The following is a 24,189-nucleotide window of genomic DNA, read 5'->3' as shown; positions in this document are numbered from 1 at the left end:
CAGATTGTGATTGTGGAACGAGACCCTTTGTGATTGTGGGACGAGACCGTTTGTGATTGTGGGACGAGACCGTTTGTGATTGTGGAACGAGACCGTTTGTGATTGTGGAACGAGACCGTTTGTGATTGTGGAACGAGTCCGTTTGTGATTGTGGAACAAGACGGTTTGTGATTGTGGAACGAGACCGTTTGTGATTGTCGAGCGAGACCGTTTGTGATTGTGGAACGAGATTGTGATTGAGGAACGAGACTAATTGTGATTGTGGAATGAGACCGTTTGTGATTGTGGAACAACGCCGTTTGTGATTAATTGTGGAACAAGACTGTTTGTGATTCATTATGGAACGAACTGATTGTGGAACGCGACTGTTTGTGACTGTGATTGTGGACAGAGACCGTTTGTGATTGTGGAACAAAACCGTTTGTGATTGTGAAACGAGACTGGTTGTGATTGTGATTGTGGAACAAGACGAGTTGTGACTGTGGAACGAGACCGATTGTGATTGTGGAACGAGACCGATTGTGATTGTGGAACGAGACCGATTGTGATTGTGGAACGAGACCGATTGTGATTGTGGAACGAGACCGATTGTGATTGTGGAACGAGACCGATTGTGATTGTGGAACGAGACAGATTGTGATTGTGGAACGAGACAGATTGTGATTGTGGAACGAGACAGATTGTGATTGTGGAACGAGACAGATTGTGATTGTGGAACAAGACTATTTGTGATTGTGATTGTGGAACGAGACTGTTTCTGATTGTGGAACGAGATTGTTTCTGATTGTGGAACGAGACTGATTGTGATTGTTGAACAAGACGAGTTGTGACTGTGGAACGAGACTATTTGTGACTGTGGAACAATACCGTTTGTGATTGTGATTGTGGAACGAGACCGATTGTGATTGTGGAACGAGACTGGTTGTGATTGTGACTGTGGAACAAGACGAGTTGTGACTGTGGAACGAGACTATTTGTGACAGTGGAACAATACCGTTTGTGATTGTGATTGTGGAACGAGACCGATTGTGATTGTGGAACGAGACCGATTGTGATTGTGGAACGAGACAGATTGTGATTGTGGAACGAGACAGATTGTGATTGTGGAACGAGACAGATTGTGATTGTGGAACGAGACAGATTGTGATTGTGGAACGAGACAGATTGTGATTGTGGACCGAGACAGATTGTGATTGTGGACCGAGACAGATTGTGATTGTGGGACGAGACAGATTGTGATTGTGGGACGAGACCGATTGTGATTGTGGAACAAGACTAATTGTGATTGTGGAACGAGACTGTTTCTGATTGTGGAACGAGATTGTTTCTGATTGTGGAACAAGACTGTTTGTGATTGTGGAACGAGACTGATTGTGATTGTGGAACAAGACGAGTTGTGACTGTGGAACGAGACTACTTGTGACTGTGGAACGAGACCGATTGTGATTGTGATTGTGGAACGAGACCGATTGTGATTGTGAAACGAGACTGTTTGTGATTGTGATTGTGGAACGAGGCTGTTTGTGATTGTGGAACGAGACCGTTTGTGATTGTTATTGTGGGACGAGACCGTTTGTGATTGTGGGACGAGACCGTTCGTGATTGTGGGACGAGACCTTTTGTGATTGTGGAACGAGACCGTTTGTGATTGTGGAACGAGACTATTTGTGACTGTGGAACAAAACCGTTTGTGATTGTGGAACAAGACTGTTTGTGATTGTGGAACGAGACTGTTTGTGATTGTGGAACGAGACTGGTTGTGATTGTGACTGTGGAACAAGACGAGTTGTGACTGTGGAACGAGACTATTTGTGACAGTGGAACAATACCGTTTGTGATTGTGATTGTGGAACGAGACCGATTGTGATTGTGGAACGAGACCGATTGTGATTGTGGAACGAGACTGTTTGTGATTGTGGAACGAGACTGTTTGTGATTGTGGAACGAGACCGTTTGTGATTGTGGGACGAGACCGTTTGTAATTGTGGGACGAGACCGTTTGTGATTGTGGAACGAGACCGTTTGTGATTGTGGAACGAGACCGTTTGTGATTGTGGAACGAGGCCGTTTGTGATTGTGGAACGAGACTGTTTGTGATTGTGGAACGAGACTGTTTGTGATTGTGGGACGAGACTGTTTGTGATTGTGGGACGAGACCGTTTGTGATTGTGGGACGAGACCGTTTGTGATTGTGGAACGAGAACGTTTGTGATTGTGGAACGAGACCGTTTGTGATTGTGGAACGAGGCCGTTTGTGATTGTGGAACGAGACCGTTTGTGATTGTGGAACGAGACGGTTTGTGATTGTGGAACGAGACGGTTTGTGATTGTGGAACGAGACGGTTTGTGATTGTGGAACGAGACGGTTTGTGATTGTCGAGCGAGACCGTTTGTTATTGTGGAACAAGACCGTTTGTGATTGTGATTGTGGAACGAGACCGATTGTGATTGTGGAACGAGACCGATTGTGATTGTGGAACGAGACCGATTGTGATTGTGGAACGAGACAGATTGTGATTGTGAAACGAGACCGTTTGTGATTGTGGGACGAGACCGTTTGCGATTGTCGAGCGAGACCGTTTGTTATTGTGGAACAAGACCGTTTGTGATTGTGATTGTGGAACGAGACCGATTGTGATTGTGGAACGAGACCGATTGTGATTGTGGAACGAGACCGATTGTGATTGTGGAACGAGACAGATTGTGATTGTGGAACGAGACAGATTGTGATTGTGGAACGAGACAGATTGTGATTGTGGAACGAGACAGATTGTGATTATGGAACGAGACCGTTTGTGATTGTGGGACGAGACCGATTGTGATTGTGGAACAAGACCAATTGTGATTGTGGAACAAGACTATTTGTGATTGTGATTGTGGAACGAGACTGTTTCTGATTGTGGAACGAGATTGTTTCTGATTGTGGAACGAGACTGATTGTGATTGTGGAACAAGACGAGTTGTGACTGTGGAACGAGACTATTTGTGACTGTGGAACAAAACCGTTTGTGATTGTGGAACAAGACTGTTTGTGATTGTGGAACGAGACTGTTTGTGATTGTGGAACGAGACTGGTTGTGATTGTGACTGTGGAACAAGACGAGTTGTGACTGTGGAACGAGACTATTTGTGACAGTGGAACAATACCGTTTGTGATTGTGATTGTGGAACGAGACCGATTGTGATTGTGGAACGAGACCGATTGTGATTGTGGAACGAGACAGATTGTGATTGTGGAACGAGACTGTTTGTGATTGTGGAACGAGACTGTTTGTGATTGTGGAACGAGACTGTTTGTGATTGTGGGACGAGACTGTTTGTAATTGTGGGACGAGACCGTTTGTGATTGTGGAACGAGACCGTTTGTGATTGTGGAACGAGACCGTTTGTGATTGTGGAACGAGACCGTTTGTGATTGTGGAACGAGGCCGTTTGTGATTGTGGAACGAGACCGTTTGTGATTGTGGAACGAGACCGTTTGTGATTGTGGAACGAGACCGTTTGTGATTGTGGAACGAGACCGTTTGTGATTGTGGAACGAGACCGTTGGTGATTGTGGAACGAGACCGTTTGTGATTGTGGAACGAGACCGTTTGTGATTGTGGAACGAGACCGATTGAGATTGTGGAACGAGACCGATTGTGATTGTGGAATGAGACTATTTGTGTTTGTGATTGTGGAACGAGACCGTTGATGATTGTGGAACGAGGCCGTTCGTGACTGTGGGACGACACCATTTGTGATTGTGGACCGAGACCGATTGTGATTGTGAAACGCGACCGTTTGTGATTGTGGAACGAGACCGATTGTGATTGTGGAACGTGACGGTTTGTGAATGTGGAACGAGACCTTTTGTGATTGAGATTGTGGAACAAGACTTTTTGTGATTGTAGAACAAGACTGATTGTGATTGTGGAACAAGACCGTTTGTGACTGTGGAACGAGATCGATTGTGATTGGAACGAGACCGATTGTGATTGTGGAATGAGACTGATTGTGATTGTGGGACTAGATGTTCGATATTGATGTAGTGGCTGATATGTATACATTTTATTTTATGTATAAAGCATAAAGTTCTTAAAACATCTTGAAAAGAGGGAGGGGAAAGCCTTAAATTAGAAAGTTAGATCACTCATGGATCGTTATCAAGAGAGCCACCTTGGATGTTTTAAGATAACTCCAAAAGCAACAACATAGTTTACAGAACAAATTTATGAAAGACTAAATCCTTGAAAATTATCTTCCCCCCCCCAATGATAGGCAGGAGTGGGCCTACAGTAGGGGGCTGAAGACATAAATATAGGGAACGTGTCCCCTTTGCCAGTGGTTACAGTGGCTCATTGTCCCGCCATGGTCAAATAAGGCATTCACACTTCTTTTTCTCTGCAAAAACCACTTAACTGCTTTTGATGTGTTCCAAAAGCTGCCAATCATAGCTAGATATTTATAACCATTGATTAGTTTCACAGCAGGGCACTTGATGTCCATTCAAGCATGAAGGGAAATTAAATTAAACATCCAGGTCGCTGCTGTGTGCAAGCTGTCAAACATCACCTAATAAAATCAATTTCCCATTGATGTAACTGAAAACCTTGCCGATCAAAGGAGGGGGAGGGTCTCTAGTGGGAGTCTCTGGTGGGAGGGGGTTCTCTGGTGGTTGGAATGGGTCTCTCTGGTGAGTGGGGCTCTGTAATTGGGGGAGTTTCAGGTGGGGGACTGTAATTGGGTGAGTTTTTTGTGGGGACTGTAATTGGGGGGCATTCTGGTGTGGGGCTCTAATGGGGAGTCACTTGGGGTGGGCTCTGTAATGGCGCTCTGATATGGATTTCTCTGGTGGGGGCTCTGTTATGGGGAGGTGTCTCTGGTCAGGGAGAGGCTCTCTGGTGCATAAATCTGAATGGCTAGAAATGGTGAATCTTCTCTGGATTCCTGCTCCCAGCACAAGGCGATTAATCTCCCAACGCTCCCTTCCAATTCCCAGGATACATTCCCAAAGCTCCTTGGCTATAACCTCCTCTCTGAAATGGGCGAAGGTTCTGATAGGATTCCCAATCCTGCTCGATGATTCTTCTCCTGAGATTAGTGACTTAAATTTTCCACTGCAGTCCTCCATCACCCTGTTTCATGATGCCACCAGCTGCTATTTGGAGAACCCCGGATTGGTGATGCCCTCTGAATACAAATGCAAGAGAGCAACAACTCCTTGGAATGTCGTGGGGAGAGGGCTGCAGAGTTGGGAATGGAGGTTTGGGGTGTCGTCTCTGAAATCAGTCAGAGGTGGCACTCTTAAATTGGGAGACTTGATAGTGGGAGACGAGAATAAATTGGGCTAAGATGGAGACTGATGAATGGGATGGGTAGGGATAAATTAAGAAATTATATTTCTAATGATTGGTGAATGTGGAACTGTGGCATGGAAAACGGGAATTAGTGCTGGAAGGAACTACTGGAAAGGAGGAGGAAAGCTCTTGAACTGAGGGATTGGACCATGGGATACTTCAATTGTGGATGTTGAGGTGGAGACTGCAACATAATTTCAAAGGGAATGGGATAAATATTTGAGAAGTGTTCACAGAGAAGTGATGTAGGCTTGGGGTCCCAATATTATTGGACCCTTGTTACGATCTTAAGGGAGACATTAACTTTAAAAAAAATTGAACTCCCAGTTATTCCCTGAGCGAACTACACCATAAGGTTTCAAAGTTTAATCAAAACCTTTTACTTTACAAAAACTAAGCAAAGCAAGTACTACTAACACAGTATTTCGTAAACACTTGTTCTTTAAACCTGAAAATCTCGCAAACCACTTCCCGTTCTGCTTTTATTTCGCCACAAGAGTTTCCCTTAACTTTCCAAGATATTGAGGGTTCTTCCTGGGACCAAGCCACGGTGAGCCGCAGGCCTAAGGGATTCATTTTGATTCTCCTTACTTTCCCAATATGGCACTACAGACTTCCAGATCTCTCTCTTTCTCTCTAAGGATTCAACCACCAATCTCTTCCACCAGCTTCAACAGGCAGTTCTGAAAACTTTAATTCCTCATAAATTTGAACTTTTTGATTATGCAATTCCTGGTTAGTGACTCGAGATTAGGAGCACCTTTGGTTTCTAATCAACTTCATGCTTCATTGTCTGGCTACTGGCAAATACACCACTGCTTTTTCAGACTTCCAAACTGACTAACTTTTTCTGATAGAAACCCAAAACTAAAGACTCCAATTTCTTCCCATGCCAATGTGGCACACCTGGGATGTCACAGATAGAGATTTCAATTAATTTACTGAAATTTCCAAACTTTGTTCTCTGATCTGAAAAGTGTATGTTTACTTTAAGATCTTAACCTCGTTACTTTGCTTTCAACCTTTTATTGATCGTGGACTTGTATTTATAATTTAAACCCCATATGAAGGCAACTGTAGACAGCTTGGGCGGGATTCTCCGCCGTCGTGATTCTCTGTTTTGCCGGCGCCCAGGGGTTTCCTGACAGCGTGGGGCTGCCCCACAATGGGAAACCCCATTGACCAGCCAGTGTAATGGAGAATCCCTCCGGCCGGTCGAGGCTGAAAAGTGGCGTGGCGAGGCGGAGATTCCAGCCCCTCATCGTTAGCAAAACTCAGAAAGGGACCACTTATTGTTTGTTTTTTTCACATAATCCCTTTATGTAACCAAATGAAATGAAATGAAAATCGCTTATTGTCACGAGTAGGCTTCAACGAAGTTACTGTGAAAAGCCCCTAGTCGCCACATTCCGGCACCTGTCCGGGGAGGCTGGTACGGGAATTGAACCGTGCTGCTTGGTCTGCTTTAAAAGCCAGCGATTTAGCCCAGTGAGCTAAACCAGCCAAGGGGCATCCTTTGAATTTCAATTACTCCAGGCGTTGTTAACCAATTTCTCAAATGTATGTTTTTGTCCAGTTATCTTAGATTTAAAGATTCAATTTTCCCAAAACTAAAAATTATATTTCCACAACATTTGAATCATGAAATTAGACATTTTCACAACACCCCTTTTCATGTTTCAACAAGTGGATTTGAAGATGAACGGGGAACCTATGCAAATTCCTTCTCATTTATGCCATCACTAAGAACTGTCTTTTTCCACTCCATGACACAGCCTTACCTCCGCTCACCTGCTACAGAAACCCTTATCCATTCCTTTGTAATTCTGGACTTGACTATTCTAATGCACTCCTAGCTGGTCTCCCACAGTCTACCATCTGCAAACTTGTGGTCACTCAATTATTTGCTGCCTGTGTCCTTAATTGCATCAAGTTCTATTCACCTATTGCCCTTGTGCGCACTGACCTACATTGACTCACAGTTAAGCAACACCTTGATTTTAAAATTCTCAACCTTATTTTCAAATCCGTCGATCTTGTCCCTCCAGACCTCTGTAATCTCCTTCAGCTTCACATCTCTTTGCAATATCTGCACTCCACTAATTCTGGTCATTGAACACCTCAATTTTAAAAACTCCACTTTGGCCCTGCCTTCAGCTACCTGGGCCCTAAACTCTGCTGACACTGTAGCACAGTGGTTAGCACAGCTGCGTCACAGCGCCAGGGACCCGGGTACAATTCCAGCCTCGAGTGACTGTCTGTATGGAGTCTGCATGCTCTCTCCGTGTCTGCATGGGTTCCTCTGCATGCTCTGGTTTCCTCCCACAGTCCAGAAATGTGCAGGTTAGGTGGATTGGCCATGCTAAAAAAAAAAAAATTGCTCCTCATGTCCAAAGATGTGCAGTTAGGTGGGGTTACGGGATTTGGGCAGGGAAGTGGGTAGGGCCTAGGTAGGGTGCTCTTCAGAGAAACGGTGTAGACTTGATGGACCGAATGGCGTCCTTCTGCACAATAGGAATTCTGATTTCCATCCTGAACCCTCTCCACCTTTCCACCTTTAAGACATTCCTTAAAACCTGCCTGTTAGGGGCAGCACGGTGGCACAGTGGTTAGCATTGCTGCCTACGGCGCTGAGGACCCGGGTTCGAATCCCGGCTCTGGGTCACTGTCTGTGAGGAGTTTGCACATTCTCCCCGTGTCTGCGTGGGTTTCACCCCCACAACCCAAAGATGTGCAGGTCAGGTGGATTGGCCACGCTAAATTGCCCCCTAATTGGAAAAATAATTGGGTACTCTAAATTTAAAAAAAAAAACCTGCCTGTTAGACCAAGATTTTGGTCATCTGGCCCAATATCTTTTAAGTGACGTTTTGCAACGTTTTGCTTTATAATGCTCCTGTGAAGTGTCTTGGGCAATTTTATTATGCTAAAGGGTGCTATCTCAATACAAGTGGTTGCAAAAGTTGCGCCGAGAGCCTGTGACTGGAACTTGTGCACTGCAGGATGATTTGGTTCCATGGGGAATATCAGCAAGGTTATCTGATTATCACTGGTTGCAAGTCGGCTGATGGGCCATTTATACCTATTACTACTAGTTACACATAGACTTACAGTGAGTTATCGCGTTACTGTTTGTTATGGGGGAAATATGAATGTTACCACTTTATTATCCATTATCAATGCATTATCAGTGAGTCACTATTAGATATTGGTGGAATCAAAGGATTGTATTTTCCCACCCTGCCCACGGCATGTTTGGTGGTGGTGCGCGTGCATAATCCAGTGGGAACCGAAAAGTCAGAAACCCGCAGGCGTAAAATCGTGTTGCAGATCTCTCAATGGCAGATTATCCTCCCGTTGACTGGGGTGGCACGGTGGCTCAGTGGTTAGCACTGCTGCTTCACAGCGCCAGGAACCCGGATTCAATTCCGGCTTCGACTGTCTGTGCGGAGTCTGCACGTTCTCCCCGTGTCTGCATGGGTTTCCTCCGGGTGTTCCGGTTTCCTCCCACAGTACAGTAGTCCCCCGTTATAACGCGGGTGTTGGGGTCCAAGACAGCCACCTGCGTTACATCCGAGCCGCGGATCATTTTATCATTCAAAACTCATACGAACAGTCATTTGGAATTTTAAACTATATAAACTTAAACTAAACGCATATAAACGTATCATCAGCAACAACGCAGGGTAGAAGTGTGGAGGCAGGAATTCTGTAATTTGAGAAACAGGATTTGGACATCACACATTTTGAAGGAGTACAGAGAAAAGGCCTCGCAACACTGCGCCCAGAGGCGTACAGACTGTTCGAAGCGGAGCAGAGACCACAGGGCAAGTGACTGCAGATGTCAACATCCAAGCTTTAAAACTGAGCCCACTCCCCAATGCCCGCGAGTAAGGGTTCCCCTTCCTGAATGCAGCCCATCACTCTCGCTGCTGTCAGCAGGCTTGTTTGCTAAAAATAATCCGCTCCCCGACTGGAAACCTGAAGTTGCCCCAGCTCCGTCCCAGTGCAAGTAAGTTGGGGTCCATAAGCCCCCCCGCCGTATATCGCGAACCGTGGTATTGCGGGGCGCGGTATAACGGGGGACTACTGTACAAAGATGTGCAAGCTAGGTGGATTGGCCATGATCAATGACCACATAGTGTTCAGGGATGTGCAGATTAGGTTACGGGGTTATGGGATAGGGCAGGGTGGACATGGGTAGAGTGCACATTCGAAGGGTTGATGCAGACTCGATGGGCCGAATGGCTTCCATTTGCACTGTAGGTATTCTATGTTTTTGTGACTGGTGACGTGAACAGTTATATCTCATGAATGTTCATTAAAACAGTTGCCTCCGGCATCCTGCCGGGCCTTCCAATCTTGCGTCACACCAGCGTGAAATAGCATGTCTAAAACCTGATTGATAGAGAGTGGCATGCACAAGGCAGTCCTCAGTTCGCAAGATACTTTGGTGTGAGTGCAACCAAGCTTTTCTGCTGTGGTGCTGCATTTCACCTGATGCACTGTGCTGGGGCAGGCCGGTTCCTGCCCTCCATCTCCATGCTGAGTTGGCCTTCATGGACAGCACCATGCTGTTGGATGATGGAACCTCCTGTGTTATCGTCCCAGACTAATCAATACTGCAGCTGGGGTTGGGGAGTACAGGGGTCTCCTTCCCATGGTGCCGCTCACCAATGTCTATCTGGACAACACTGTGTTGCGGGACTCATGCAGCCACCGCAACAAGGGTCCCAGGTTTGACTGGGAGTGGAGTGCAAGTTGACACGGGGCAGGTGTGTGTTTGTGTGTGTGATTGAATCAAGGAGCAGGCTTCTTGAGGCTGCTATCCTTTTCCCTATGGATTGCTAATGTCCTGCACAGGCTGGCGAGAGTGATCCGAGTGTGCTGGGCAGGTGCTCAAATATGGCATTGGGACCTTCGATCCTGCCAGCTGATGACAAACTGATCAATCAGCTGTTGGCCCACCAGGTGACTTGGAAGGAACGCACCTGTGCATAATTAATAGCGTTCCAAGTGCAGAATCAGGCATGGAGCCCCGCCATCTGGCCAGCGGGAAATCTGCCGCTGGAACCACCCCCCACTGCCCTTGACCTCAAAATTGGAGAATTCCACCCAAATCTGCGGGTTGCTCCCGCATGATTGGATTCACCACCTCAGGTTTCCTTGTTCACAGAGGCCTGCTGGTTCTTTGAACTAGTTGTGTAACACGATCAGCAAAGACGTTCAATTACAAGTGACCCTATTTTTAGAAGATAAAATGCAATAGCATTTGTTGAAGTAATGCGATCGGATGTCAAGTGGTCAGAATGTCCTTGACCAAACCTGCAGGACTGTATACCACCAGAATTAATAATGCTAGGTCCAAGGACAATTTTTGACAAACATTTAGCGCATAAGAAATAAGATAAGTATCTGTTAGCTGAAGTCCGATAAGTCAAAATAAACTTATTTGACAAAATACTTTTTGCCTGCCTATATTATCCTTTATTATGATCCCAGACCTGACCTCAAAATGTTGGTACAATCTCAGATGATCCCCAAATTTTGTTCTCATCATTTGTTCTGGATGCTTAGTCAGACCTCAACAAATTTTAAGATACTGAACGAGATGCATAACGTTTTAAAGTTTTTATTAAGACTATGCAGAAAAGATAGATTTGTTCTGGGATTTATAGTATAAGAAATTGGGTTTTGTTACTTTATAAACAAAAATTTATTAAGAGAAAAGGTAACATTATTTAATTTTCAGATTTCACAGTTCTAACACTAACAGATTATAACCAGTTTAACTTTAATACAAATTCTCATTCGGGCAGCATGGTAGCACAAGTGGATAGCACTGTGCCTTCACAGCGCCAGGTTCGATTCCCCGCTGGGTCACTGTTTGTGTGGAGTGTGCACGTTCTCCCGTGGGTTTCCTCCGGGTGCCCCGGTTTCCTCCCACAGTCCAAAGACATGCAGGTTAGGTGGATTGGCCATGATAAAGGTTGGGGGGGGTTATTGGGTTACGGGGATAGGGTGGAAGTGAGGGCTTAAGTGGGTCGGTGCAGACTCGATGGGCTGAATGCACTGTATGTTCTATGATAGAACATAGAACAGTACAGCACAGAACAGGCCCTTCGGCCCTCGATGTTGTGCCGAAGAATGATCACCCTACTCAAACCCACATATCCACCCTATACCCGTAACCCAACAACCCCCCCCTTAACCGTACCTTTTTTAGGACACTACGGGCAATTTAGCATGGCCAATCCACCTAACCCGCACATCTTTGGACTGTGGGAGGAAACCGGAGCACCCGGAGGAAACCCACGCACACACGGGGAGGAGTGTGTTCTAACACTTGGCCTTAAAACTCTGCTCTCGTTCCACTTTCACATTCAGACAACTTATTTGGGAAGCGATTTTCCTTCTGTTAGGGACATCACTTTCAGAATACTTTGTCAAAGCTTTCTCTCTCTCTGGCTTTTCCTACGCTGTGTTCCATGGCTACTTGTATCTTTAAGCTTGCAGTTTCCTGACCAGACTGGCTGCCCTCTACATGCTTCTCTGTAACTGTTTTACGACCGCATATTCATGACTTCCTTCTATAGGTCTTTGTTATGGCCTCTTCCACTGACTGCCTACCTGCTTCTCTGTCTTTGTGCCCAAAAAGGATCTCTCTCTCTCTCGCACTCTAAGCTCCGCCCAGCCTTTCTCCCTTAAGGTTGTCAAACCTGCATCTATTCCCATTATTTGGTTGATAGTCCAATCCCGTCTATACCGAAGGCCAGAGCTAGGCCATTCATATGCACCTAGATTTCCATTACTCGACCATTAGGTCCTCCGACTCTGTTGATGGGAGGATGTCTGGTCTGGCAGGAAGATCCTGAAGAACAATGGGTGTTTGCTGAATCTCGTTATACATTCCCTAATAAGCTTGGGTTTGAATGGGAGCCTGTGAATCAGCCAGGTATGCGCATATCCCTTTGCTGCCGCCGTTAATGGTTTTCCATTCTGCTTAAAACCTTAAAATTGTCTGCTTCATTTTTGGACCCCATTTCTCAACCCTTATTTCTAATATCTCCCTGTCATTACACCGGTAACTTTATTTTGTTAAAGTAGATGAAATTTGATAATCCACTCACAAAAGGAATAAAGCTACAAGACTCAACAGTTTTAAACAAACAAAACCAATTTTACTACATTGAGTCAGCAAAGCAAACAGTCAGTACCATCTATCTTATACTCTTAACATACAGAAATACGTAGGGTGATTCTGTGAAACAGGAATTAACAGGAAAACTGTGGTTGAACATACCACAAACTGTACATTAAATTGCACACACAAATAAGATATAATCTTCAAATTTCCTCAGTAACCCACCCAAATGTCAGTGAGTCATAAACATTCTTTAAAGTCTCTCTTTTGTGAGGGATTTTAGCTCCGCGCTCTCAAGGAGCTAGTCCAAACCCCAGCCAATGGCATCTCTACTGTATCTAAGCTCCATGTGTACAGACTTGACTCAAAAGGTGCACTCTTTTCCAGATATCTCTCCGATCTGCTCCCAGGTCCAGACTTCTTGGTCTTCTTTTCCAGCTGAGTTGATTGCTTGTCAAGACTGTCCCCACTTTGTTGGCCAGACTACACTCCAGTGTCTAAACACAGGCACGGTCCCAACCTCTCAGCCATGCTGCTGCCAACAATGCTCCTGGGCTTCCCTTGGCCCCCAGCTCTTAGCAGCACGGAACTACCAATAGCTCTGGCCCCCTCAGCAGCACAGATAATGCCAGCAATCCAGTTGCATGGTGCTTACTCTCGTTTCCATCTGTGTCCTTTGGGCTGCTGTTCACTCTACCTTCACTTGGCTGATAACTCACTGGGCCTCTCTGACCTCCAATCTCCCTTGCAGCATGAGGCTAGCAACATTCTACTGCCTCCCTCCAGCTGCAGACCATCTGAGCAACCACTGCTCACCTTGGGCTACTGTATCCTCTGCCCCTCAAACTGACCTGTGACCTTTTAAAATCTCCCAACTGGGTTCTGCCCCTATTTCTAGACAGGGCCTAATGTAACCAAGCTGGGTACTTTCTGTATTTTAAATGTTAAAATTTCTAGTTAACCAGAGGTCGCTCCACAGGTGCAAAATTACTGTGGCTCCTCACCTGAAACACAGACAAAAAGAATACCCCAAAATATAGATTTTACCTCGCCTTTCGTCAGTGATTTACAGTATAAAGTGCTTCTGTTGAAAAGCTATGCTTTAGTTGAAGTCATGAGGTGGATAAAATGATTGGTGTTATTCTCTTATCAATGCAGTTGGTTGTAAAGTTGATTAGGTTGAGATGGGAGTGGGTGCCTCAAAGTGATGATTTGGGTGTCTCAGCTGACAAAATGGTGGCTTTGCTCTGACACCTACAATCAAAAGGATGGGCTCAATCCCAGCAGCAGTTCAAATCAGCAAGCCACCTGACCGTTGTCTTTCCACCACATTGGCACATGCAGGGATGGCAATTTGATGCACAGTCTCCACATTGATGTTTCTTGTTGGCTAAATCTGTTGAGGGTGGTTGCAGTTTCGGTCCACACTTCTTTACACCCCAATGTCACTTGAATAACTTCAAGCCTTATGGTCAGGTATGGTTTTAATCGAATATAAATTGTGGGCACTTAAAACATATCAGCTTGACTTACCATGGGTAATCCGAGGTGCTTTTACATATCAAAGCCGGTACTTTTACATATCAAAGCCGGTACTTTTACATATCAAAGCCGTTTACAGATGGCCAATACTTTTAAATGGCTTTTTAGTGTGCAAGTGAAGTATTAGTATGTGTCCCCATTTTTTAAAAACCATTTTACTTTTCAGATATATAAGTTTACTTCAGTACAAAATACTATTTTGCTAAAATTGAGACTCTATTAGACTTTACTTCCTCTTGTTGCATTACTTTTGTTGTCAATTAAGGCAATACCAAATGTTCCAGTGAGAGCTGTGTAAAATCCCACTCCCTGTTCTTTCCCCATGATTATGCAAATATTTTCTTTTCAAGCATTTATCCAAATTCCTTTTCAATATGAATATTGATTCTGCTTCCACCATCCTTTCGGACAATACATTTCAGATCATCATAACTCGCCTTGGAACAAAGTTCTCTTATCATCCATCTTATTCTTCTGCCGATTTTTAAAAACTGTTTATTCTGGTTATCGACCACCAGTCAGTGGAAATTGTCCCCCACGTTCATGCCCCCCGCCCCATTTCATGGCTGCCCCCTATTTCATGGCTTCCCCCCCCCTTCCTTTCATGGCTCCCCCCCCCCTTCCTTTCATGGCTCCAACCCTTCAGATCCTCTCCTTCGGCAGTGCCAACTTGGTCATCACGCCTATCTGGAGAATTCAACAGTAGCTGTGAGGAGGTCCTCCTTGAACAACCCTTGTACTTCAAGGATTGAGTGGTGCCAGATGCTTCAGAACTGGAAAGGTACCTCCAGTGTAGGCATGTTGTTCAGGCATCAGAGGTTTAAAAAGATCCAATCTAAAGGAATTGCTGTCAGACAGAGCTCCTGGTCTTTCTTGGAAGCATTTCAGAGTAGAATAGATTTGTCCAGACAGGAATTCTGCTTTAAAGAGGAAGCACGTCAGTGTTAGTGGACCATGAAGTCCGAAAAAAAAACCTTTGAGATCGCCTTCAGCAGTCAATCAAGAGTCTTGTAAAAGTCAGTTGGGTAAACAACCAAGTACAAAGGGATAAAAGCAGGCATTCTGCAACATTGAAAGCGCAGATCCTACTGAATCTTCAAAGGGAGTCCAAGAAACAAGTTGCAAAATGCCTCTGTTCCGTGGGAGGATTTTAGCTGTGACTATGGTGCTGCTGCTATGGTGTTGAATATGAAAGAAAGCGGGCTTCAAGGCTTTACAGACCCAAAGTAACCCCCAGCCTGGGCCGATCCCCGAACTGGCCCTCTTAAACCCACCCCCCCCCAAGCAGCTGGCCAGCGGCTGTTGTGCTCCCTGGAGATACGTGGAGAGGGGTACTCACCCCTGAATTCACGGTGCCTGGTCCCAGCTTTTAAGGACCAGTAGATTCATGCCCGTGTGACTTCCCGCTGGGGGAGTGGGAGAGTACCAGGAGGCCTCTGCATTCGACTGTAATCTAATCAATGAGACTGAAATGAATGCAAATTAGCTGTGATCAGTTTCTTCCTCTTTCTGGGCAAGATCCTGCTCATGCCAACTGGGGCAAGAGTACTTAAAACTGTTTTGAGCCCGGAGAAAATCCCTTTTTGGGGCTCTCCCCGCAATTCTTCTGCCATTGCGGGATTTGTGCCAGGAGCAAAACGGGCAGAAATTTGCCCCTGCCTATTGATAACTCCCTTGTCCTGTTCAGCTTCTCCTGGCAGAGTTAAGGGGCGGGATTCTCCCCTACCCGGCGGGGCTGGGAGTCCCGGCGTAGCGGAGTGGCGCCAACCACTCTGGGGACGGGCCTCCCTAAAGGTGCGGAGAGGCCAAGCCCTCACATTGAGGGGCTAGGCCCGCGCTGGAGTGGTTGGCACCACTCCGACTGCCGTCAAAACCGGCACCAGCGGCCTTTGACGCCCGCCGCCGGGGCTGGCCGAAAGGCCTTCTCCGGTTCGCGCTGACGTCACCACTTGCGCATGCGCGCTGGGGGATTCTCTTCCACCTCCGCCATGGTGGAGGCTGTGGTGGCGGCGGAAGAAAAAGAGTGCCCTCACAGCACTGGCCCGCCCCCCGATCGCGGGCCTGGCCACCGTCCCGCTCGCGCCGCCGATCCCGCCGCCACCAGAGGTGGTTCAAACCATGGCGGCGGGCGAGGCCTCTCAGCAAAGAGAATCGCTGCAGGGGCCTCGCCGATCGGCGGGGCGTGATTCCCACCCCCGCCAATTCCCAGGTGGCGGAGAATTCCGGCCACGGCAGGGGCGGGATTTAGATCTGTTTACTCTGCAGTGTCCGGTCTCCAACTGCCCACAAATTCAGCTAAAGCTTAAACGCTTCTCTACCTTACAAACCATTGTTTCTAAGCAACACCCAAATGCTTATACCTTTTATTTATTATTCATGCTGTAGCCCTCTCTGAGCACAGTAGAAACACAGTTTAAACTTAACCAACCCCCACAGATAGAAACACTGTTGTCCAGCATGAACCAAACTGTAGATTTTATCTTTCCAGGCACAGAAATATTAAACACACTTAAAACTATACTTAATTTTTAATGTTTACCAATACAAATATGAATCCCTTAAAACTACTTATGTTTTCCTAACAGTCTTCATTCTTCTTTCTAAATACATTGATTTACATTAAATTTTATCTTCTCATTCCACCTGTGTGTTTGCCTTCCTGAAGTCTTCTGCTATCCCCTTCACTGTTCATTATATCTCCAAATAGTGTGTCTTCTACAAACTTGAAAATTATGCCTATTCTGAATTTTCAGTCATTCACATACAGCTGTTATCCTAATAATTGCTGTGGGATGTAACCATACACTTCTCTCCAGTTTGAAAAGCAACTGCTGATCACTTTTTTGTTGTTGCTCTCTGTCTTTTGGCCAATTTTGTGTCCATGCTGCCACTGTTCTTTCATTTATAGGGCATCAGTTGTTGCTAATAACTATTATGTGGAACATTGCCAAATATCTTTTTGAAGTACGGTTATCAAAAATCCACAACTCAGACACTAGCAACTGCAAACCTCATTAGTCTTACTGCCACTTGAGTATAAAACATTGGAATTGATGATCAAGAACACACTTGCATATTTGCAATGAAAATCAAATACAGGAAAGATAGAGCCTCTTTAAGGGGAATACCGATCTTTTGTGCAGTCGGAAGTTAGCAGGATACAGTTACTGATAGTGCACAGTGGGTGGTATAGTGCACAGTGGGTGGTATAGTGGTGGGAGGTTAATTAATACAGAGGTGCCAGACCAACAAGTATTATGCAGGGAGAAACATACTTAAATTTTAAAATGCAACTGATTTTGATGTTTCTCACTCATTACGTTGTGTTCAGTAGCTGTGCCATTCTCACTGAATGTAAAGGCCATTTATAAAAATGTCCATGTTATGCATGGCACTAAACTCAATGAACACAAATCTCTATTTGAAAAATAATACTTCAGACACGCTCTGTTTTAAAGAGAAATACATGTGGACCTACAAGTAAAATTATATTTGAAATGTTAACACTATTAATGCAAATAAAAGTTCACTTTAAGATGAAGGCTTGCTACAATTGGCCGTATCTCAGACTTGAAGAGGCGAAAGCAAAGGCGTGTACTCTTGATTGCTGCCAATGCTGGAAGTTGCACGTACTAGTTTGGTTGTGGTTTTTTTTGTCTTTCCCAATTGCAAAGCTGTTTCTGCCAATGACGTCTAGATCTGGATATTGCTGAGCATTAAATTTCAAGTCATGCGGGGACTTCCGGTGGCAACATGTAGGAGTAGGTCGGACGTTGGGTCGCTCCTGCCAGAGTCCTCGGTTTTTGGCCCTTTTCACCTGATTTTCGTGGAGAATTTGTAAGCAAACTCATCCCAGCTGAGACTTGGTTATTAAAGATTGTCCAAGAACCAAAGAAAGAATATCGGGAAGAAAGGTGATAATGCTAGCCCGTTGGCAGAGTCGAGCAAGTGCGGAGTGCGTTGGGAAGGAAGATGGCAGGGGCAAGCTCATTGGGTAGAGCCGCTCCTATTATAGTAGATATGATGGCGGCTGAATTTGAATGGCAGCTCAGCAAACACTTTGAATGGCAAGGGAGGGAGATGCTGGAGACTCGCAAGCTGGGGGCTGGTTTAGCACAGGACTAAATCGCTGGCTTTGAAAGCAGACCAAGGCAGGCCAGCAACATGGTTCAATTCCCGTACCAGCCTCCCCAAACAGGCGCTGGAATATGGCGACTAGGGGCTTTTCGCAGGAACTTCATTTGAAGCCTACTTGTGACAATAAGCAATTTTCATTTCAAGCAGTCGGTGCACAGTCGGTTCAAGCAGTACACACTGGCCCTGATTAAGAAGACATTAGGAAGGGCTTTGGGACAATGCGTGAGCATAGTGAGGTGTTGAAGGGGGTGGCAGAAGCATTGTCGAGGCACAGTAACCAGCGCGCATCGCTGGATGCTGAGCTGCTGAAGGTGGAGGACATAAATAAGGGCCTGAGAACGAATGTTGAGTACCTGGAAAATAGGTCGCGGCGGCAGAACCTGAGGATTGTGGGGCTGTCTGAAGAGGTGGAGAGCCTGAGGTAGATGGAGTACTTTTCAATGATGTTTGTGAAGCTGGTGGGGGAGGAGGACAATGTCTCACCTTCTCCTTCAAGTTGGATAGGGCCCACCGGTCACTCCGGCCGAAATCACGGGTGAATGAGCCACCAGGAGCTGTGATAATGGAGAAGGTTCTGAGATGGGCCAAGCCGAATCGAGAGGTAGGTGGGAAGGCAGCGACATTTGAATATACCAAGCAGGTGAGAAGGTGTCCGGCCTTTAACGGGGTGAAGGCAGCACTTTACAAGAGCGGAGTGCGTTTTGGTGTGGTCTACCTGGCAAAACCGAGGGTCACACTAAACTCCAGGGAGCACCTCCTTTGAGAGGGTGGAGGAGGCAAAGGTGTTGGTGAAGGCTGAAGGATTTGGACTGAACTAAGAACTTTGATGTTGTTGGGGTGGGTATGTTTGGGGATATTGTTTTTTTTTGCTGGTGCATCTTATTCTTTCAGTATATACAGTAAGAGTATTCACCTGAGGAAGCAGCAGCGCTCCGAAAGTTAGTGTTTGAAACAAACTTGTTGGACTTTAATCGGGTGTTGTAAGACTTCTTGTTGTGCTCACCCCAGTCCAACGCCGACACCTCCACATCATTTCAGTATATAGTTATTGTCAATTGAAATTATGTTTGGGGGATTGTTTGTTTTGTTTTGGTTGCTTCTCTCCCTTTTCTTGACGTTCCATGGCTTTGTGCGGGCATATGGAAGCAGAGAGGGGATTAACAGTTGCTGAGGTGGAGTACGGAGCGGGGGAGTTTCGATGAGGTAGATGGGTTGAGTGTTGGTGGTTCATTTTTCCTTTTTTGTTCATCTGGGGGAGGGGTCTCTGGCGGGGTTTGTGGGGGGGGGGTGCTACCTTGCTAGCAAACTACCGATATCAACAGTCGTGTTGCGCCACGTCTGGCTTCTTTACGGGTGCCACGCGATCAGTAGTTGCTGCCCCTAGTGACTGTTAGCTGTTGGGAGGAGGTGGGGTGGGGGGGGGCGGGTTTGGGTAGTGTGGGTTCTGGAGGTTAGGTACTATCGTTGTTCGGTCTGTTTTCCTGTTTTATCGTTTTGTGTTTATCAAAAAATGTTCCATAATTTTTTTAAATTCAAGCCATACACTTACAGGAACAAATAAAGTCTTTAAAAAATATTGGAAACCTGACACAAAATGAAAAATTATTGTGATTAACCTGGCTGGTTGGATGCTTTTTAAAAAATTAAAAATCAGGATTTGTCTACCTAAAGCAGATAAAATACATTAATTTATTTTGGTGAAACTTAATGTCTAAACAAATTCCAGAACATGTTGTCAAATCCAAATTGAATGTTCCCTGCATTCAATACACATGGAAGTGATGTCCTGATGAAGAGTATATTTGAGACAAGAACTTACTGAAACATTGTTACTATTGTATAAGCTTGCTTTCAATCACAACAAAGCCTGCAGGTGTTTCTAGGGCCCATTCATCTTGCTTTGATTTGCGCTTTTACAGTGCAAGCACTGAACTCGTCTATTTTATGATGGTGGGAATTTTTTGTGTCTAAATCTTGAATGTATAGGCCGATTCACAAAGATCATTATCTACATAACCTCTGGTTTGCTGGTGTTGCTGCCAATCTCGGTAAATCATGATGTTAGCTCTGTTGTTCTCTTCTTCTGGTGATGTAAATCTTTTATCATTTATATCCTGCTTCTGTTTTGAGAATGTTGTCCCAAGGGAACCCCTTACTCTTATGACAATGGTGCCTGCTAAGCAGTTTTATCATGCAAGGGAGTTGAGTGAATGACGTTAATCGCTTGTTAGTTTGTGCTAGTAATATTGTGCATTTAGTGCAATTATAATAAAATATGAGAGAGAAGGAAAGCACTTTTATTAATCGCATTGTCTTAAATGTTCCGTCCCTTGCTCTGTTGTCCATGTATTTAAATGGGTTCTTCTGTAATTTGGACTGTAACCTACTGAGATTTCTTAACTGCCTTAAACGGCTTTCAGCCATTCACTTGTAATGACATTAAGTATAAGCATATAATCAACTAATAACAGTTCTGCTAATATGCTAAAAAGTTTAAGCCTTGAAAAATTCTCTAGAAGTGTGTGAAAATTATTCCATGTTCAAATTCCTCTTTTCAATTTTAAAGATATTAACTTGCTTGTAACGTTTACTACTGCATAGATTCTAGTCAGCAAGGTAAATTCCTGCTGATTACCATGTACCAGCCAACATCAGCTGATGAATTCAGTACTCCTCCTTGTTGAACACCACTAGGAAGTGGCAAGGGTGCAGAATATGCTCTGGGTGAGGGACTTCAATGTCTATCATCCAAGAATAGCTCAATTGTACCACCATAGACCGAGCTGGCCGTGCCCTAAAGCACTTGTTAGGCTTGGGCTGACAAGTGGCAAGTTACATTTGCACCATACAGGCAATGACCATCAAGGGAGGATCTAACCACCACCCCATGACTTGATAGAGTTTTTCGAAGAGGTCACAAAGATGATTGATGCAGGTAGGGCAGTGGATGTTGTCGATATGGACTTCATTAAGGCCTTTGACAGGTCCTCATTGGCAGACTGGTACAAAAGGTGAAGGCACACGGGATCAGGGGGTGAGCTGGCAAAGGTGGATTACAGACTGGCTGGTCAGAGAAGAGCAGAGCAGTAGCAATGGAAGGGGTGCTTTTCTAATTGGAGGGCTGTGACTAGTGGTTGTTCCGCAGGGATCAGTGCTGGGACCTTTGCTGTTGGTAGTATATATAAATGATTTGGAGGAAAATGTAACTGGTCTGATTAGTAAGTTTGCAGACAACACAAAGGTTAGTGGAATGCAGCGATGAGGACTGTCCGAGGTTACAGCAGGATTCAGATCGTTTGGAGATTTGGGTGGAGAGATGGCAGATGGAGTTTAATCTGGACAAATTTGAGGTAATGCATTTTGGAAGGTCTAATGAAGGTAGGGGACATACAGTGAATGGTAGAACCCTCAAGAGCATGGACAGTCAGAGAAATCTAGGTGTACAGGTCCACAGGTCACTGAAAGGGGCAACACAGGTGGAGAATGTAGTCAAGAAGGCATATAGCATGCTTGCCTTCATTGGCCGGGGCATTGAGTATAAGAATTGGCAAGTCATGTTGCAGCTGCATAGAACCTTAGTTTGGCCACACTTGGAGTAAAGTGTTCACTTCTGGCCGCCACACTACCAGAAGGATGTGGAGGCTTTGGAGAGGGTGCAGAAGAGATTTACCAGGATGTTGCCTGGTATGGAGGGCATTCGATGTGAGGAGTGGTTGAATAAACTCTGTTTGTTCTCACTGGAACGACGGAGGTTGAGGGGCGACCTGATAGAGGTCTACAAAATTATGAGGGGCATAGGCAGAGTGGATAGTCGGAGGCTTTTTCCCAGGGTAGAGGGGTCAATTATAAGGGGGGCATAGGCTTAAGGTGCGAGGGGCAAGGTTTAGAGGAGATGTACAAGGCAAGTTTTTTACACAGAGGGTAGTGGGTGCCTGGAACTTGCTGTCGGAGGAGGTGGTGGAAGCAGGGACGATAGTGACATTTAAGGGGCATCTTAACAAATACATGAATAGGATGGGAATAGAGGGATACGGACCCAGGAAGTATAGAAGATTTTAGTTTAGGGCAGCATGGTCAGCACAGGCCTGGAGGACCGAAGGGCCTGTTCCTGTGCTGTACTTTTCTTTGAATCTCCCACAATCAACTTCCCGGGAGTTACCATTGATCAGAAACTGAAGTGGACTAGCCATATTAATATGGGCAGGCCAAGGCTAGGAATCCTACAGTGAGTAAAGGACACTTCCCCCCCCCCCCCCCCCCCCCCCCCCCCCCACACCCCCCCACACCCACACATAAAACTAAACTGTACACCATCTACAAGGCACAAGTCAGGAGTGTAATGGAATACTGTCCATTTGGCTGGATGTGCAGCTCCAACAGTACCCAAGAACGCATCATCCAGGACAAAGCAGCCTGCTTGATTCCTCCCCCTTCCACAAGCATTCAAACCTTCCATCACACAGTTGGCAGCCCTGTGTACCATCTATAAGATGCACTGCAGTAACTCACCAAAGTTCCTTAAACAGCACCTTCCAAACCCATTCCCACTACCATCTAGAAGTTCATCAGCAGAAGATACCTAGGAACCCCATCACCTGGAGGTTCCCCTCCAAGTCACTTACCACCCTGACTTGGAAATATATCGCCGTTCCTTCACTGTTGCTTGGGCAAAATCCTGGAACTCCCTACCTAACAGCACAGTGGGTGTACCTACACCCCAAGAACTGCAGCGGTTCAAGAAGGCAGCTCATCACCACCTTCTGAAGGGCAACCACGGATGGGCAATAAAAAGGTTCATGCCTATCTGAGAAGGAATCTATATAAATGTTTTAAGAATTCTTACCTCTGTGTACAACGGTATAATTTTAAATCTGACTTTTGAACAGAAGCTAGAAAACTGGCAGATAATCTAATATTGAAATGGCAATGACCAAATTTACCTGGCGTGCGATTGAACTTTGCACCAAAACCTTACTCTTAAGAAATTATGTAACATAACTTTGCCTCAAACTTTTTTAATCCCTTGCTTATTTCTTACAAAATTTCTGTTTTAAAAAAAAAAGACTAATTTAAATTGCTTTTAAATTGCCTACAGATTTTCATATAGGAGGAGGTGCATTGTGGTAAAATCTCTGGAATGGTAATCCAGAGATATGGGTTCAAATTCCACCAGTCTCAATTAATAAAATCTGGAGTCTTGGCCTTCGTGAGGGGTGTAGTACCGGAATAATATGGGGGCTAAAAGGCCCAAATTATCAACAGGTTTCATACAGTAGGCTTGCATTTCCTTGAGTGAAGACAATGAAGTAATGATCTAATTGTGGTATTTAAGATCGCTAAAGGATTTGTTCGGGAAGGTAGAGTGGAGCTATTTCCTCCAATGAGGGTATTAAGATCAAGGGAAACAACATTAAAATTGGAGCTCGGCCCATCAGAGTTGATGGCAGTATGTACTTCTGCACGCAAAGGGTAGTGGGAACTTGGAACACATCCCTTTCCTCCAAAAAGCTGTTGAGGCTTGGTCATTAGAAAATTACAAAATGGGGGTTGGGCAAGGGTGGGTGTCGAGGATTATGGAGCCAAAGTCAGCATATGGAGTTGTGACACAGACCAGCTGTGATCTAACTGAATGACAGAACATACTCTGAATTGACGTGCTGCTGTTCCTATATCCCTATGTCGGAATTAACTTGCTTGCTGACTCCAAAAGCTCTTGGCTGAGAAATGCAACTGCACAGAGCCTACTACAGAGCCAGTGGTTTGCTAACGTCTCCAATATGGATCACTGGAAACATGTATGCATTCTCGTCAGGAGTGCTCACCCACTGTATTTTCTTACTATCTAGACATGGAATTCTAGATCGCGAGAGATTTGTAGATGGTGTTAGCCAATCGTCCATTCAGTACTGTGGGATTTTATGATGAGGTAGTTACACAACTTTTTTGTTTAATGACTCTTTCCTTGTCCGCTTCAAATAGCCCTCGTCTTGCTGGGACATAGCTGCATTAGAGTACCATACTTTTCCAGC

The 24,189-nt window shown here is 45.3% G+C and overlaps 1 protein-coding gene across 13 annotated transcripts in view; it reads left to right on the top strand.

The window, feature by feature from the left end:
- The window catches only part of ptpn13 (protein tyrosine phosphatase non-receptor type 13), a 367,703-nt gene that overhangs the window by 136,528 nt on the left and 206,986 nt on the right, over positions 1-24,189 (top strand). The window lies entirely within an intron of this gene.

This window comes from Scyliorhinus canicula, chromosome 3 (assembly GCF_902713615.1).
Source record: "Scyliorhinus canicula chromosome 3, sScyCan1.1, whole genome shotgun sequence".
Taxonomy (NCBI): domain Eukaryota; kingdom Metazoa; phylum Chordata; class Chondrichthyes; order Carcharhiniformes; family Scyliorhinidae; genus Scyliorhinus; species Scyliorhinus canicula.
This window is presented reverse-complemented; position numbering and strand designations above follow the sequence as displayed.